The sequence below is a fragment of the Boleophthalmus pectinirostris genome, unplaced genomic scaffold (assembly GCF_026225935.1).
Source record: "Boleophthalmus pectinirostris isolate CB_2022bp ecotype Guang Dong unplaced genomic scaffold, ASM2622593v1 HiC_scaffold_23, whole genome shotgun sequence".
Lineage (NCBI taxonomy): Eukaryota > Metazoa > Chordata > Actinopteri > Gobiiformes > Gobiidae > Boleophthalmus > Boleophthalmus pectinirostris.
Genome location: NW_026571207.1, coordinates 6498996 through 6516262, shown reverse-complemented (window position 1 = coordinate 6516262; position 17267 = coordinate 6498996).

The window sequence follows — 17267 nt, the reverse complement described above, 5'->3', positions numbered from 1 at the left end:
ACAGAAAGGTAAAATTTAGCTCTTAACTTGAAAACAACCACTTCGTGACATCACAAGGTGGAGCTTTGGAGCTGTAGACAGACTAATAATAAAAAGTGTGAATGAAACAAAACACAATTCCAGGTCTGTTTTTAAGGTTAAGGAGCTAATAACATTTTAACATGGTACATTTTTTTGTAATATTGGACCTTTAGTTTTGCACATCCAATGCGGTCTGTAAGTATTTAACTATGACATATTCGCAAAACCAAATGAAATACGAGCTATTCACTTAGACACGTCTGAGTAAAGTACATGAGAACAGTCCAGACTTTTCAGAGTTTTGTTGTTCACCCATTTACCATAACCGCAAACCATGATTTATTGGGCAATTGCAAAGACGTGTACTTACAAGTATTTTCTGTGCAACCATTGTATAAACTCAGTTATTGATTTTTGGGTCTTATATTGCTTCCACACTATACATGGCCTCAAATTAACACAACTTGACTTTATTAAGTTGCCACTAACAAAAGACAGCATGTAGATTGCAGCAAAAGTCTGAGCTTGTTTTGGTTAAAGTTTAGTTAAAGGTCCTGTATTGCTCAAACTGGACTCTTGTGAGCTTTAATCCATGTTATGGTGTTCAAATGTGTTTGAATTCCAAAGCTCAAAATGCTCTGTTCACTCACATGCGTTCCAGCATCCACAGATTCAAGTTGATTCAAGTTGATTACCAAGTACAACTGCCACCCTGGAACGACGACCAACTCAAAATGGTAGCTTTATACTACATCTTGACAAAACATTAACTTGTTGATTTATATACAGCGTACTGCTGGGAACATGGGGACACATATGTCAGCATCTCAAAGTCCAGAAAAACATGTTCTTTATGGCACTCAAAGTACAGAAAATATAGATAGTCATACATGTTTTCCACCCTGTTGTCATTCCAAAGTCCATAATATGAATGTCCACCATAGAGTGGTAGTTTTCAAGTTAGCAGCTCCTTTGTCTTTAGATCAGTAAAGATAGGCAAATCAAGAGCTGCACGAATCCAAATGAGTCTAGCGAGGGTGGATGGAGTTTAAAAACACAGTGGAGCACTTCCTGTATTACACATGACATCACAAGGTGGGACGGTGTTTTCTGTCTGAGAGAGGAAATCAGCTTAAATATGCAGGGTTTGTGTGCTAGACATGTGTGAATGAAACAAAACTACTCCAGGTATGTTTTGTTCTTTATATATGTGTGTATAGATGTCCCTGTTGTTTACATTGTAATCCTTGTAATCCATTTTAGTATCAATTCTCATGCTAAAATATTGGTACTCAATGCAGCTTTATTATTGAAGTTCCAGTCATGTTTTAGTCAACCACTGCAGCGCTCTAGACTTTTATCTTGTTCTTTTTGTGTTGGGAGGAGCAGAGGTTTGAAGAGACACGTGCTTTTCTTGTTGTTGTTGTTGTTGTTTCATAAGATTTTGTCACATTTATAAAACATATTATTTATAGGGGTGCAACTGTACATGTATTCATGCTGAACTGTTTCGGTAAGTGACGTTCGGTTCGGTGCAGGGCTGTGCACGGGTAACATCTCGCAATTTGTGTGTGTTTACATTCCGCCACTACATGTGCAGCTACACCAAGGCTCTGCTCTTTAATATCCATGAGGGAACTTGTCCGGGTTTGGGGTGGCAGTGTTTCCCGCCGCGCTTTATAGTTACAGTGGACACCTTGACAACAATTTCCCCCCCGCCTTGACTATGTCCCCTACGAACCACGTGAATCCTCGCAAAACTACAGTCATCGCACCCCAGTCCTCACTTTTGCCTTTTGCCTACACAGAATCTCCGCTTTGCCACCGAATATTTCATACATTTGATAATATTTTATTAAACTTATTAGTATTATCAAGCAGCACTTTGCATTTATTTTATTTTCCTGTTTGTGTAATGTTAAAACAAATCATTGGTTTAACAAAAAACACAAATAAACTAGAAAAGCACTCCTCCGCCAAGGACTACCCCCATTTTTTATATAAATTGCCATAAAATCAGTCTTCTGGATCAGATCCGGATCAGCCTTTGGAATATGAAAGAGGATCCCATTGTCCATCCCTGAGTCAAATTTCATGGGGTTTGGTCAATAATTAACTGAGATATTGAGAAACTAAATTTTTGGCCCCATTTACCACAATGTTAACTAAAATTTCAAAGTGATCCAGAATCCAGGATTTCTTCCGGATCACCCCCAAAATGAAATCAGTTCTTCCTTTTCACATTTCCAACAAATCCTGAAAATTTCATCAAAATCGGTCCATAACTTTTTGAGTTATGTTGCTAACAGACAAACAAACAAACAAACAAACAAACAGACAGTCAAACGCCGGCAAAAACATAACCTCCTTGGCGGAAGTAACAACAATCAAAGCATTTTCCATTTAATTCCTATACTGTACCAAAAATAAACCAAACCATGACCTCAAAACCAAGGTACGTACTGAACTGTGAATTTTGTGTACCGTCACACCCCTAACTATTTATATTTTTGTTTACCTGCACATGTATTACATTGTTGCATTAGTTCAAGCTGGGGTAAAGAAAAAAATAATGATAACCTCTACAATCCATGGCCAAAACCTTAATAATCAAAATAAGGAGTTTTAATAGAAAACATATTGGTATCAGATCTCTATTGTGATCCTTGTCTTTGCATTTATTTAAGTATACAGTGAATTAATAATATGCTGAATGTAATGCTCTGTAAAGCGTCTTTGTGACGAAAAAAGCGCTATAGAAAAAAAAAAAGCGCTTTGAGTGCCTTGAAGGTGGAAAAGCGCTATAGAAAAATGTGACCATTTACCATTTTACCATATAAATAAAGACTTACTTACTTACTTACTTACTTTATTGGTATCGAAACCAAAATCACTTATCACCTATTACTCAGTACCTAGCTGTACTTTGACCCAGTAATTTAACCTAATAGTAAACCTCATAGTTCAACGATACCACTAACACGCCGGCTACCACCATATGTGTTTTCCCAATATCAAGAGCGAATTCCTGCTTTAGCGTTGTAAGGATACCATTAGCAAACCCAGTGCTCTTGTGGTCCCGTGTATTTCCCGGCACAGCGGATACGCTAAGGCTAAGCGTGCAGTTAACAAGGCTTAATTAATCGCTGCCTTACAAATGAGTCACTCTCCAGGCGCAGTGTCCTTGAATGTACCACCCAAAAGCATTCGGAAAGGTTCCATTATGGTTCCGTGGAGGCCAAATTGACATTCCGTAAAAGCACACACGTTTGACTGCGGTGAGTGTAAAAGGAGAAATTGTCTTGTGAGCTTTGATAATGTGTTCTTGTAATTGAACTCTGGCAGGATTAGCCGGTTTCATATTAGAAAAGAGGATTTGGACGATGTTGCGTTCACAGAAAATGACTTTTTACCGTCTGCTAAAACGGTGATAGAGATGGAAATACAGAACTGAAATGTACTTTGGAAAATTAAGGCAAACTTTGAAGTCTGTTCTTTTACTGGTGAGATAGTACAGATAAGATTGTGTGTCCGTGTTGAGTTAAATGGATAATAATTTTTCACTGAATTTATATAGTGCCTTTCTCGACACACAAAGCTTTTGCATTATTCATTCACTCCACACTTGTAGCCACAGCTGTCCTGGGGCAGACTGACAGAAGACCATCAGCCCCTCTGACCGTTACAACACTCAGACATACCAATTTCTCAGTAGGCAAAATGTGTAAAGTGTCTTGCCTATGGACACAATGACAGAACTAAACACTGAGCCACTGTTGCCTCAAAAATGTACCGTATTTTTCGGAAAATCCTTGAATTTTCTCAATAATCCACAGTGCGCCTTATATATTAATTCTGGTTGTGCTTACTGACATTGAACCGATTTTCTGTGGTACACAGCGCTCAAAAATCTGTCAAGAAGTTTTAGTACGATTTTGGTAAACTACGAAGACCACTTGATGGATTATCGGAGTATTACGGCTGCCGTAGTCAGGGGCCTCGCGGAGTTAGTCTGACAGAAGCTGAACCACATCAGCACACAAGGAACGAGCTGTTATTTTCAGCGCTTATACTTTATGCAAATGAGCCATGTGGTTTTAAGTTTTGTTTCTGTAAAATGTAAACAAATCTGTGCAAAGCGGCAGTAAACACATTATTACTCAATGTATATTTGAGTTCTCGTAGGAAATTTAAAAAAACACAAACAAACAAATAAAAAAATAAAAAACAGATTTAAATTATCCACCCACATTCACATTCATAATACACATTCACCAAGACAGGAAGGCAACACCGGGCGAATTATGCCATGAACTGCTGAGGGGATTGTGTAAGCCTGGGCTAAGGGATCAGTCTCAAGTGTCATCCGTTTGTTTCACTTAATGCCCTTTATAATCCAGTGTGCTTTATGTATGAAAATAGACAAGAGAATTCAACATTTTTGATATTGCGACTTATAATCTGGTGTGATTTATAGTCTGAAATATATGGTGTGTGAATAATGTTGCCATTATACCTGATCCAGTTCCTTGATAAAGAGGAGCAGCAGCTCTACTCCAGGTCCCACCAGACTGCATATCCTTAAACCTGTTAGGCGGCAGCAAACTGACTCGCAGATCTCCTAGAGTTGTATTCTTGGAGATCTATTTATGTCAGTCATCCAAATGGGAAGGTGTATGGAGTTGACAAACACGTTGGCAGTGTTCGTATTGTTAGTTTTTTTCAGTTTTGCTTTTATCTTGTATTTGTCACTATATGGTGTCATAAAACTTCACAAACAAACTATAATTAGAGGTAAATACCACATATAAAAGTAAATGGCAAAACAGAAATCCATTTCCGTTGTTTAAATCTGAACTACAATATTTTGCTTCTGTTTCTCCTAAAAGACTCTAACAAGGACATACAATTACGCGATGATTTCTCTATATAATTATGTTTTTTTTTTATCTTAATAATATACAACCACAATGTATGTGCTGAATGTAATAGCTGACTGGCCTAGCTGTAAGATTTCTTGTTTCATTTTATTTTAATTTATTGTGACCTATGTACATTCTATTATATGAATGAATTACTGAGCCCTAGTATAAACAAATGCTAAACAATATTTACCATTCATTTCCTAAGCCTGTTTGCTCTGTATACCTGGTGTATGAGCGGCTCTGTCCACTACGGTCAGACTGGAGGAACCGGCCAGCCCCCGGTGAACTCGGGGCTGGGCAGGGTGAGGCCTTATCGGGCTTTAATTTCTCTCCCCAAGGTGAACCATGGAAGAGATCAGTGCCTCTAAAGCCCGGGAATTACCCTAGATATTGGCCCCCTGTGCTCTGCAAATGAAATCCTGCCGTCGCCTGGAAGAACATGGTGGTTAACACTCTGGAAATCAGTTTTTGTGCAGACCACAGCTGGGGAGAGGGCCCGCGGAGAAGAGGAGGAGAGGAGAGGGGGAAGGCGAGGAGAGGGGGAGGGTGGGTATTGAACTGAGATATTATTTTAAAGAGGACCTATTATGCTACATCTACTTTTTAGAGCTTTTAACCATGTTATAGTTGTTTCCCTTCTCATTTACCCTATAGCAGGGGTCTCCAACCTTTTTCCTCCTCTGAGCTACTTTTTGTAAAACGAAAATGCCAGAGAGGTACTAATTTTACGGCCACCAGAAACTGAGTAAATATAAAAGCCGTGGCAAGTCGTAGATGAGGTAGGTGGTTAGATGCCTATAAAACATAACCCATGATCCAGCAATCAGTGCACAAAATTAGGCATCAAAATTATATATTTATAATGGAAATACACATTTAATCAATAAATTTTTAGTTATTCAACACAATTCATATAATTCAGAAAGCCCTTGGTGAGCTACTTGGAAGGGGGTGGAGAGGTAGCCAGGCTAGTGGATAGGCCACCTAGTGCCTCCGCTCAATTTCATTTCTCTCCAGTGACTAGGTCAGGAATCAGAATACACTAGACGGTTTGCAAGAACCCCGGAAGTTGCAGACCGCACACCGGCCAATCAGTGAAGAGCTGAAACAAACTTTGCAATTTTTATTGCACCTTTAATTCGCAAGTTCGGAGCCGACCGAGTTGGATGGATTTCATTACATGTAATAGTCAAACTGCCATAATTGATTCATGGGCAGCTAACGTTTAGAGCTAGAGATACCTGACGTTGACTATATAAGCTAACAAAATAAACATTAAACTTTCTCAAGCATCTACGTATATTTTCCTGACTGTTGCAATAGAATGCATTTATAACGGATGTCAGGAGAACTCGGATTTATTGACTTCCGACATTCGTAGAATGTGACATTATTATTTGAAAAACTAAAATAAATTACAATAAATGTCTCCACATTTTGGAAGGAATTTTTTGATGTTAATGACATAGGTTGACGTATTCCATTTTAGAGACATCAAATATATGGAATATATATGGATATGTATAGAATTATGTAGTAAAATAATTAAAACAAAGTTTAATAACTCAACTAAATTCCAAAAGTAACATATGCTTTGCTGTTTGAGCTTTATAATATAGTCTCCTGAAATGGTTTTCAACTCAAGATTTGCCAGGATCAAGGGATGCCAACTGCCAAAAGCAGTGATCAAAGCAAAGGGTGGATAGTCTTCAAAACGTCAGATCTGAAACAGATTTTGAGTTGTTTGGAGTTTATCTTTTGATTGCTATTTTCTTTATGAGTTCATTTTTGACTGGGAGTGTAACATTAGGTACATTTTTAAGATTACAATATACCATAGTAAAAACAATATCAAATGTCAACCCTTTTATGTCACAGAAATAGTTTTTACAATGACCGACATGTAGCGTGTGGAAAACAGAGCGGTGGCAGTCATGTGTGAGTGAGTGGAAGTAATGACGAAGCAGCAGTGAAAGGAGAGCCCGGCCCCAGCTGTCTGAGGGGCCCGGGGCCGCAGCCAGAGGCCCTGTGTGGAGATAGAAATCACTCAGTGTGATCATAACCTTCACTGGGCCCAGGCTCACCAGCTGTTCTCCATGCGTTTGGGAGGACAGGCCTTCTAGTTGACCTGAGTTAAGTTCTAGCTGGTACATGTAAACTTAGATAGACCCTTTAAAATGCCATGTCATCAGGAATGTCCCAGTTTCCAGAATGGAGGCGACTGAAGGCAAATGAAGTAGGCTATAAGAGATTTCAAAGCTTAAATAAAACAGTAAAGACTTTATAACAAAAAGGATGCGGTTTTTAATTTCAATAGCGCAAATGTAGCTGAGATTGCTTTTCTATTACAAAGGATGAAAAACCCCCAAAAAACCTCTTAAAATTGTAATATTGTACTTCAGCTTCTAAAAATACATTTAGTTGTAAAGTATGTAATGAAGCTCAATGGTGATCGCTCATCCCTCGGTTCTGAGAATAAATTTACCATTCTTTTTTTTTTAATTTTTTTTTTTTTATAGACTTTCTGGATATATATATTAAAAGAGAAAACGGATAATCATCTCTGTGGTAACTAATGAGCACTAGAGCTAAACTTTTATTTAAAATATGTTCCCAAATATCCCAAATATGTACATATACATATCCCTGTTTTTCTTATTGTTCTTGATTTTTGTTGTACCTTGCTCAAAGAAATAAAATGTATGAACGAATGAATAAAACTTGTTGCTAAGTTATTCAAACATTTCAAATTGTGCATATCAACATGCTTTTTAGACTTAAAACAACCACGTTATGGATATTAATTAGCAAATAGCTGGTTAGTCTCTGTGATGTCTTTGTACTCTTGATATTAGAATTTTTAAGGGAAAAATGTATGGAAAATTTTATTCTGGACCCAGGGGGAACGATCCCTGTTGCACTTCATATAGAGATAAAATGAAAAACTGTTGTAGGGTACACAATTGTAGTCATTTGTCCTGTAAAAACAACGTCTTTCATCAACATTTTGCCTTCCATCAAAACCATCACAATCTCCCACTAAATAGCAAATCATGTACGGTAAGGTGTGCAGAAATATTGAAATATCAATATATCATATTGCTTAATGTGATTATACAGTATCAGTATTGTGGGCTGCTGTATTGATATATTGCCAAGAATATTTTCTGGTATATTTTACTAACTTATTTTGTTACAGTTTTGTTGCTTGTTTAGTGGAAGGAAACTCATTTAAGTGACACATTTCATATTTTCATTGTTTTGTGGATTAAAATATGAACTTTGTACAAGACGTGGTTTAACAAAGACTTTTGGTATCAGAGCTGCAATTTAACCTTTATTTTTTATTGAACTATTTATTGAATCAATTTGACAAATATCATATTGAATTGTAGCAAATCGTTAGGTCACTGTATCAAGGTATGTATCGTATTGTGGCCTACATATCGAGATATGTAACGTATCATGGCCTATGTATTGAGATACGTATTGTATCGTGGCCTACGTATCGAGGTATGCATCATATCGTGGCCTACGTATCGAGGTATGTATCATATCATGGCCTGAATATCAAGGTATGCGTATCACGTATCGTATCTTATCATGGCCTACGTATAGAGGTATGTATCTGTATCATGGCCTACGTATCGAGATATGTATTGTACCGTGGCCTACGTATCGAGGTATGTATCGTATTGTGGCTGACATATCGAGATATGTATTGTATCATGGCCGACATATCGAGATATGTATCGTATTGAACGTACGATATGTATCATATCGTACGTAACGAGGTATGCATCATATGCATGATACCCAGAAAGAAACATTTGTAAACGTTTTTTAAACCATGTTCTGAAATCATTCACATGTATCGAAGTTGTTTTTATTGACCAACCCCACCTTAATTTTTCATATTATGTAATATTTTGAGATTAATCACTGTTTTTCTATTGAAATCACATCCATATTCCACTTCACTTTTGACTGTAGTTGCCTTTGTCGAAATTCAGATTAAATGTTTACAGGATGTACAGAGCAATTATCAAATGGGAGGATATTGTCATGACTTTACACAGAAGCTAACTAACTCCCACTTTCTTAAACTTTTTTTTTTTTTTTTTTTGTCATTGGATGAGAACCATATGGAAGCAACTGCTCGAGAAAGATAGTTCCTTCCAATCAGAAGCATTCGTGGAAGAAGAGCACTTGGAAACAGTTGCCCATGACTATCCGAGACAGTTGTTTCTCTGTCATGGTTCCACATCAGAGCGAGAAAAGGGACTAAGTGGGCGGGGCTGACACTTCTTCAACCAGCCCTTTAAACAGCAGTTGTTAACCTATTAAAAGGCATGTTAAAACTTCCTTTGGCAACAACTTTGTAAGCCATTTTTAATATCTAACTCTAAGGCAGTCGAAAAGTTAAGAGATTTTGCTTTTTATCATTAATCGTGAATTGTTTTGTAATGCTTTGGCAGTGGGAAGAGCTCATCATATGCTTTCTTTTAAATGTATATAACTCAATTTAGCCGAAAATGTCACTCAAACCCTTTTGATACTGAGCCCTCCGATGTCTAAATGGTAGCTTTGTAGTTCCAGCTAACCACACGTCCACATTTTACATCCAAACCAGTCGTGATCTATCATAAAAAAGACTCATGAATTTAAGTCGATGCTACAACCCAACGCTAGTGGTGGTTTTTCACTATCTGATGCTCTCTTTGTTGTCAAATATTACTGTTCTTATAGGGTTTGATCTGTAACACTAGGTTGTGTTCATGGCATGTGTTCACTACTGATTTTTGAAGAAATCTACAAACAAAATCCACAAATGTTGCAACATATGGTGGTTCACAGTTTGTCATTTTATATTTACATCTTAAAGAGGAGGTATTTTATTTCTTTGGGGTATTAACTGCTAACACATAACATTAGATCACCATGTTACGATTTATTCACATAATATTCACAGAAAATAATGTACTGTATTTTTCAGACTATAAGGCACACTTAAATCTTTCAATTTTCTCAAAAATCGACAGTGCGCCTTATAATCCAGTGCGTTTTATAGATTAATTCTGATTGTGTTTACTGACCTCGAACTGATTTTATGTGACACAAAGCGCTCAAAGGTCTGTCAAAATGATTTAGGACGACTTTGGTAAGCTCTGAAATGCACAAGGAGCGAGCTGTTTCATTCTGTAAAACGTAAACAAATGTGCGCAAAGCTGTTTTAAACACATTATTACTCAATGTATATTTGACTTCTCCTCGTAGGAAATAAAAAAAAATAAAAACCACCCACATTCACATTCATAACACACATTCACCAGGACAGAGAGGCAACGCTGGATGAATTACGCCACAATCTGCCAATGGATCGTGGATGTCTGGGCTAAGGGATCAGTCTCAAGTTTCTTCTGTTTGTTTCTCTTAATTCTCCTTATAATCTGGTGCACATTATGTATTAAAATAGACGAGAGAATTCAACATTATCGATATTGCACCTGCATCCGAAAAATGCGGTATTAACATGTTTCAGTTTTTTGTTTCTGATGCTCGGAGCCTCCTCTCCCTTTGCTCTCTGCATTAAGTCACTCCCCCTTCAGAGCACTATCACACTATCACTAACACAATAAGCGGGATAATGCCTCTAATGAAACTACGGTGCACCACGTCATGTTCAACAAGTTGCCATGGACAGTAGTATTGAAGTTACCAGCTACATTTTACCATTTCTTTCAATAAAGATTGGCAATTCCAGGGCAGACATTATCCAGATGATTCCAGTGAAGGTGCATGGAGTTTGAAAACACAATGGATCAGAGTTTTCCTCTGTGAGAAGAACTCAGCCTAAATACACAGGACTTGCGTTAAAATGTGTGAATATACTGGGTTCCCACTCTTTTTCACTGACACAATTTCAAAACTTTTCCATGACTTTTTCATGACCTAAAGTGAATTTTCCATGACTTTACAGCACCCTACATGTGTAGAACTGAGCATACTTTTAGGGCTAAATATGAAATGTTAACCCTTTCCACTCACCTTATGGTCTGGGATTATAGTTTTTTAATATTCAAAATACTGTCAGTGTATTTATTGTCGTTTCTTTTAAACAAAAGGCGAAGATGTTCAGAAATAATCCTAATAGCCTAATGAGAACTTAACAGAACACTGGAGTTGCATGAAAGAGATACTAAAATTCCAAAACTTTCATTAAATTTACAAAATTTGATTATTTTTCCAGGCCCGGCAAATAACATTTTCAATTTACATGACTTTTCCAGGATTTCCATGACCATGGGAGCCCTGATATAACAAAATAAACTATAGGTATGTTTCTGATGAGGAATTAGCTTTAATATGAACCCTTTAAGAAAACTCTCAAAGATGACCTGCAATATTCTTTGGACAAAGATGGCAGCACTGGGTCTCAGTACATAAAAATATGTGTTTACCCATCTTTCTGTAAACGATATGTGTGCGAAATAGCCAGATTACGAAGCAATGTCTAAACACGACCATATTATTATGGCGAGTCCACCTCTCCACAGGAAATATATCAGCCTCCTGCATAGCTGACCAAGATAAATATGTGGAAAATTAATTATGGGTAACTTACTCTCCTGTCAAAGTGGCACTGTACGTGAATAAACCCAATACGTTGTCAGGTTTCAACACTCACTTGTGCGACCGTCTCACTTTCACACAAACACACACACGCGGCGTATTTTTAGAGCGTGATCTTGGTATAAAACTAGGCTCACCCTCTATAGACCACCATACGAGCCATACATCCCAAAATAGCAGCTAGGAGATCCTAAAAAGATGCGGCGACAGTGACTACGTACAGGGGCGTAGTATTTTGGGGGGCTGTACTGGTGTTTTTTGAGGAGTGGAGGGGACTCTAGTCTGACAAAATGGTTTTTAAGGGGGAGTATTTTACATTTTTGTGGTATTTACTGCGAATACAGATAAATATATTTAGATCACTATGTTACTTTTATTGTTAAAACTGGGTATTAGCATGTTTTATATGTCTTTTGCTATTTTATTTATTTATTGTTTTCTATTTAATTAGATATTTAGATTAGTTATATTTTTACTCTTGTTATTATATTATATTGTGATGTGATGTGTGTAAAGTTTGTCTGAGTCAAAGTGTAAGTTTCACTTTAGTTTTTGATGCTCATGCATAGGCTGAGATCTTTTCTCACTGGAGACATGCAATTTGGTAATGCAGCAAATGCTCCAATGTGTTTTTAAACTCCATACACCTTTACTTCATCCCTGGAATTGCCCGTCTCTACTGAGCTAAAGTCACTGTTAACTTGAAAACTATCACTACATGGCATTACAAGATGGAACAGAGCATTTTGAGCTTTGGGGATGGAGACAGATTAATAAGCTTAACTCAAACATGTGAGAATGAAACAAAACCCAGTGCGAACGTGTTTTTGATGAGGCAAAAGCCTTATAACATGGCTTAAAGCTCACAAGAATCAATTTTATGAAATAAAAGTACATGTCGCGGGCTCCATCACAATTCAATATGATACATATATATACAATAACGATCAAAATTTTTAGACCACCCTAATTTTTCCAGTTATTTATTGCAATTCAAGTCGTGCAAGTTCAATGAAGAGCTTGAAATGGTACAAAGGAAAGACCTGTACAGCCAGAGGTTAAAAAAACAACAACAAAAAAACATAAAAGATAACAAAACACACGCCCAAGCTCTCTCAGGAAAAAAGAACAAGATGGTAAACTTGAAAACATGGAGTGTCCAGCACAGTCTCCAGACTTAAACCACATCGAGCTGGTTTTGGGATAGCCTGATTCATTAGCTGGTTTACCTTTGTAGAACCCGTCTGACCTCGCTGTGCTAGAATTCATTCACTCAACGGTAGGTGGGTACTTTTTTCTGTTTAACCAGTCACTGCTATTTGGTGATGACGTATGTAATGCAATGTATTAAGCTTTTCCCAAATCCGTAGGAAGAAGGGCAATAACGTCTTTCCTTTTGATAAAATTTACCAAGCATTCTCTTTATTTTGGCTTTAAATCCTCGATCTCGAGAACTGTTGACAACACAGAATGTATGGGTTTTTGCTGATGGGCTGGTGCCCGAACTCGCACTTCCGGGGTTTTTGTGAACCGTCTAGTGCATTCTGATTCCTGACCTAGTCGCTGGAGAGAAAGGAAATTGAACGGAGGCACTAGGTGACACCAGTTTTGTGATGACATGGACAGAAAAGTGAAACCTACAACTTCCACACATTTTTGGGAACTTCTACAACAGACTTTCTTAAGAATATTTGATTTCTACTGTAAAAAGAACGAGCCACAAGTGTGTTCAGCTGTTATATTTGCCAAAGGTGGACACTTTTCATGAATAAAAAGTTTAGAATCTGTTTTGGTCAACAGTAAACAGCGGTGTTCTAAAACATTTGGCCGGTAGTGTACGAAAATAACATTATCACATTATCATACCTTAACAAGCTTCATATGAAATACATCCATGTTAAGCATCAAAACAGTCGTAAATCATGAACAAGTTGGCTTTGTCTAAACAACAAAAACACATGACAGCCACACACAATACTGACACTGAATGACCCAGTTTTGTATCACAATATAGTGACATTTCGATATTTTAGCTGACACCTGCTCTAATAATAGCCTTTCAGCTTTTGGGACCTTCTGGTAGCTGACAGCGCTCCCTACGCATCTGCTTATTCCAAGAAACTGTAGTCACCGAAACGAAAACAGGCGCTAATCTCCAATCGAGTCCCGAAGACACATAGTTAGCAAGGAGAGCCTTTAAATATCCCAGAGGGCAACATTCCAGCGACGATCACACTTAACTTTGATCTGGCTCTCCTCGGACGGACACAAAATGATTAGCACTTGTGTACGGCAAATTGGTGCGGCGCTGGATATAGACGAAGTGATACCAGCGTTAGTGCATGCTCCACGGTTCACAGGCATGGAAAGAACACAGCAGTTGGAGGCGTTTGGAGAGCTTAGCTGGAAAACAGTCTCACAACAGACGCCACTGACTGATGGTGACCTTGGCAGTCCCGTCCGCGGGTTTGTCCAGGCGGCAGGATTAGGCGTGAGGAGGATCATGCAGGGCTTCAAGAAAATCATCAGCAGATTATTGACAAGTGTTTGATCGGGAAGTCTGGGTCCACTGGATACCAAAATGAGAACTCGTTGTAACTCCTAAAACAAAACCAAAAAAAAGCATTTGTGCTCGGACAGCAGTAGCTCAATGGTAAGAGCGTTAAATTGATACAAACTCATTGGTTAATGGTTTGATCCTTTTGCTGTTGTGTTCTTTGGCAAGGCACTTCACCCTGACCTATGAGTACAGTGTGAGTGAATGTTCAGTGGTGGTCAAAAGGGCAGATTATTGGCAGCCTTGTTTCCATCGGTCTATTCAAGGGCAGCTGTGGCTACAAAAGTATCAAAAGAATCTACGAAAAAAAAATGCTTGGTTTGGTTTTGTCCCACACTTGTCACTACTGAGAATGGACAATTACTGAAAAAAAAATAAATAAATTTACAGTATAATTATTACTTACTACTTAACCTGACTTGCCTCGTATGGATATGTAGGTGGTCAGTGGGACCAGTGGTGCAGATTGGCAGTCTCCCTTCCGACTGTCTACCCCAGGGCGGCTGTGGCTAGAGAAGTTGCTTAGTGAATGAATAACAATGACAGTGTACAGGATTCCCACTTTTTTTCACTGACAAAATTTCAAAACTTTTCCATGACTTTTTCATGACCTAAAGTGAATTTTCCATGACTTTACAGCACCTGCATGTGTAGAATTTAGCAATTTTAGTGCTAAATATGAAATGTTAACTCTTTCCACTCACCTTATGGTTTGGTATTAGAGTTTTTTTTAACATTCAAAATACTGCCAATGCATTTATTGTCATCTCTTTTAAACAAAAGGTTTAGTCCTGGTTTTAGACCTGGTTTAGACCTGGTTTAGTTTTTGTTTAGTCCTGGTTTTAGACCTTGTTTCGACCTGGTTTAGTCCCGGTTTAGACTTGGTTTAGTTCTAGTTTAGTCCTGGTTTTAGTTCTGGGTTTTCTTCTCGTTTAGAGACGCAGGCCGCACAGCCCATGCAAGAAGACACCGTCCATGTGGCGCACAAGCAAAACATAAAAATGTAATTAAAATGATTAAAGAGAGCATATCACACTCTTTACTGATCTACTGATCATCTCAAACATACTGGATTTATGTATTATTTCATTCACACGTTTAACACACAAACCCAGCATAACGTCTCTCAAACTGAAAACATTTGTGACTTGTGATGTCAAGTGGTAATAAAGTGCTCCACTGTGTTTTTAAACTCCATACACCGTCACTAGAATCATTTGGATAATTTCGACCAAGGAACTGCCATTCTTTTCTGAACAAAAGGTAAAAGGTAAAGGCTAACTACCGCTTCATCACAAGGTGGAACAGAGCATTCTGAGCTTTAAAGATGTAGACAGACTAGTAATTAAGAGTTATGCAAACATGTGAATGAAACAAAACACAACTCCAGCTCTGTTTTTGAGGAAGTAACAACATTCTAACATGGCACAAAGCTCACAGGAGTTAACTTTGCGTCATATCGTGCTGTTAAGTATCACTGGAAACTAGAGTTGCGTAGTGTTTTGTACGATCAGCACTTTATGTCACAATGAAATGTCACATGAGTGTGGCTGAAATACAGTTACGATAATTCCTATTTTTCTTATCTTTATGCAATCTCCTCCATCACGCCCATATATTCTGTCACGGCGATGTCTGTACTCTGTCTTAATTTATAAGTGTAAAGATACGAAAGTGTTATTTGTGTTCCCAGGAATTGCTGAGTTTTCAGCGGTCGTAACAGTGAAATATGTGTTCTCAAGTATCAGGTAGACCATTAGAGCTGATGGATGGTTGCCGTAATTGCTGTGTTCTTAATGGTGTGTTTGCTAGTATCAGCACTGTGAGTAAAAAAAAAAAAAAACACTCAATTCAAATTCTGGTTTAGACCTGGTTTTAGTTCAGAAGTTCTGGTTTAGTCCTGGTTTTAGTTCTGGTTTAGTCCTGGTTTTAGTTCTGGTTTAGTCCTGCTTTTAGTTCAAAAGTTCTGGTTTAGTCCTGGTTTTAGTTCTGGTTTAGTCCTGGTTTTAGTTCAAAAGTTCTGGTTTAGTCCTGGTTTTAGTTCTGGTTTAGTCCTGGTTTTAGTTCTGGTTTAGTCCTGGTTTTAGTTCAAAAGTTCTGGTTTAGTCCTGGTTTTAGTTCTGGTTTAGTCCTGGTTTTAGTTCTGGTTTAGTTTAAAGTTCTGGTTTAGTTCTGGTTTAGTCCTGTTTTAGTCTTTTAGTCTGGTTTAGTCCTGGTTTCAAAGTTCTGGTTTTAGTCTGGTTAGTCTGGTTTTAGTTCAGAAGTTCTGGTTTAGTCCTGGTTTTAGTTCAGAAGTTCTGGTTTAGTCCTGGTTTTAGTTCTGGTTTAGTCCTGGTTTTATTTCAAAAGTTCTGGTTTTAGTTCTGGTTTAGTCTTAGTTTTAGTTCAAAAGTTCTGGTTTAGTCCTGGTTTTAGTTCTGGTTTAGTCCTGGTTTTTTCAAAAGTTCTGGTTTTAGTTCTGGTTTAGTCCTGGTTTTAGTTCTGGTTTAGTCCTGCTTTTAGTTCAAAAGTTCTGGTTTAGTCCTGGTTTTAGTTCTGGTTTAGTCCTGGTTTTAGTTAGTTCTGGTTTAGTCCTGTTTAGTTTTAGTCCTGCTTTTAGTTCAAAAGTTCTGGTTTAGTCCTGGTTTTAGTTCTGGTTTAGTCCTGGTTTTAGTTCTGGTTTAGTCTGGTTTAGTCCTGGTTTTATTTCAAAAGTTCTGGTTTTAGTTCTGGATTAGTCTTAGTTTTAGTTCAAAAGTTCTGGTTTAGTCCTGGTTTTAGTTTAAAAGTTCTGGTTTACTCCTGCTTTTAGTTCAGAAGTTCTGGTTTAGTCCTGGTTTTAGTTCTAGTTTAGTCCTGGTTTTACTGTAAAAGTTCTGGTTTAGTTCTGGTTTTAGTCCTGGTTTTAGAGCTAGTTTTGACCTGGTTTTCGTCACCAGATTTTTAGATCTCATTTTTAATGTGTGCAAGCCCTAAAATATCGCTCTACGGTCAGAAAATTTTGCTTGAAATAGTCACAGAAATACACTGAAATGAAGCACCTTGAAGCTACCAACTAAACACATAAATTAAATTTAAAATGAAATAACACAAAATGAAATTTGCAGCGAGCAGGGTGAGGAGGCATTTTTCTTCATAGTCCTTCAGTGTTA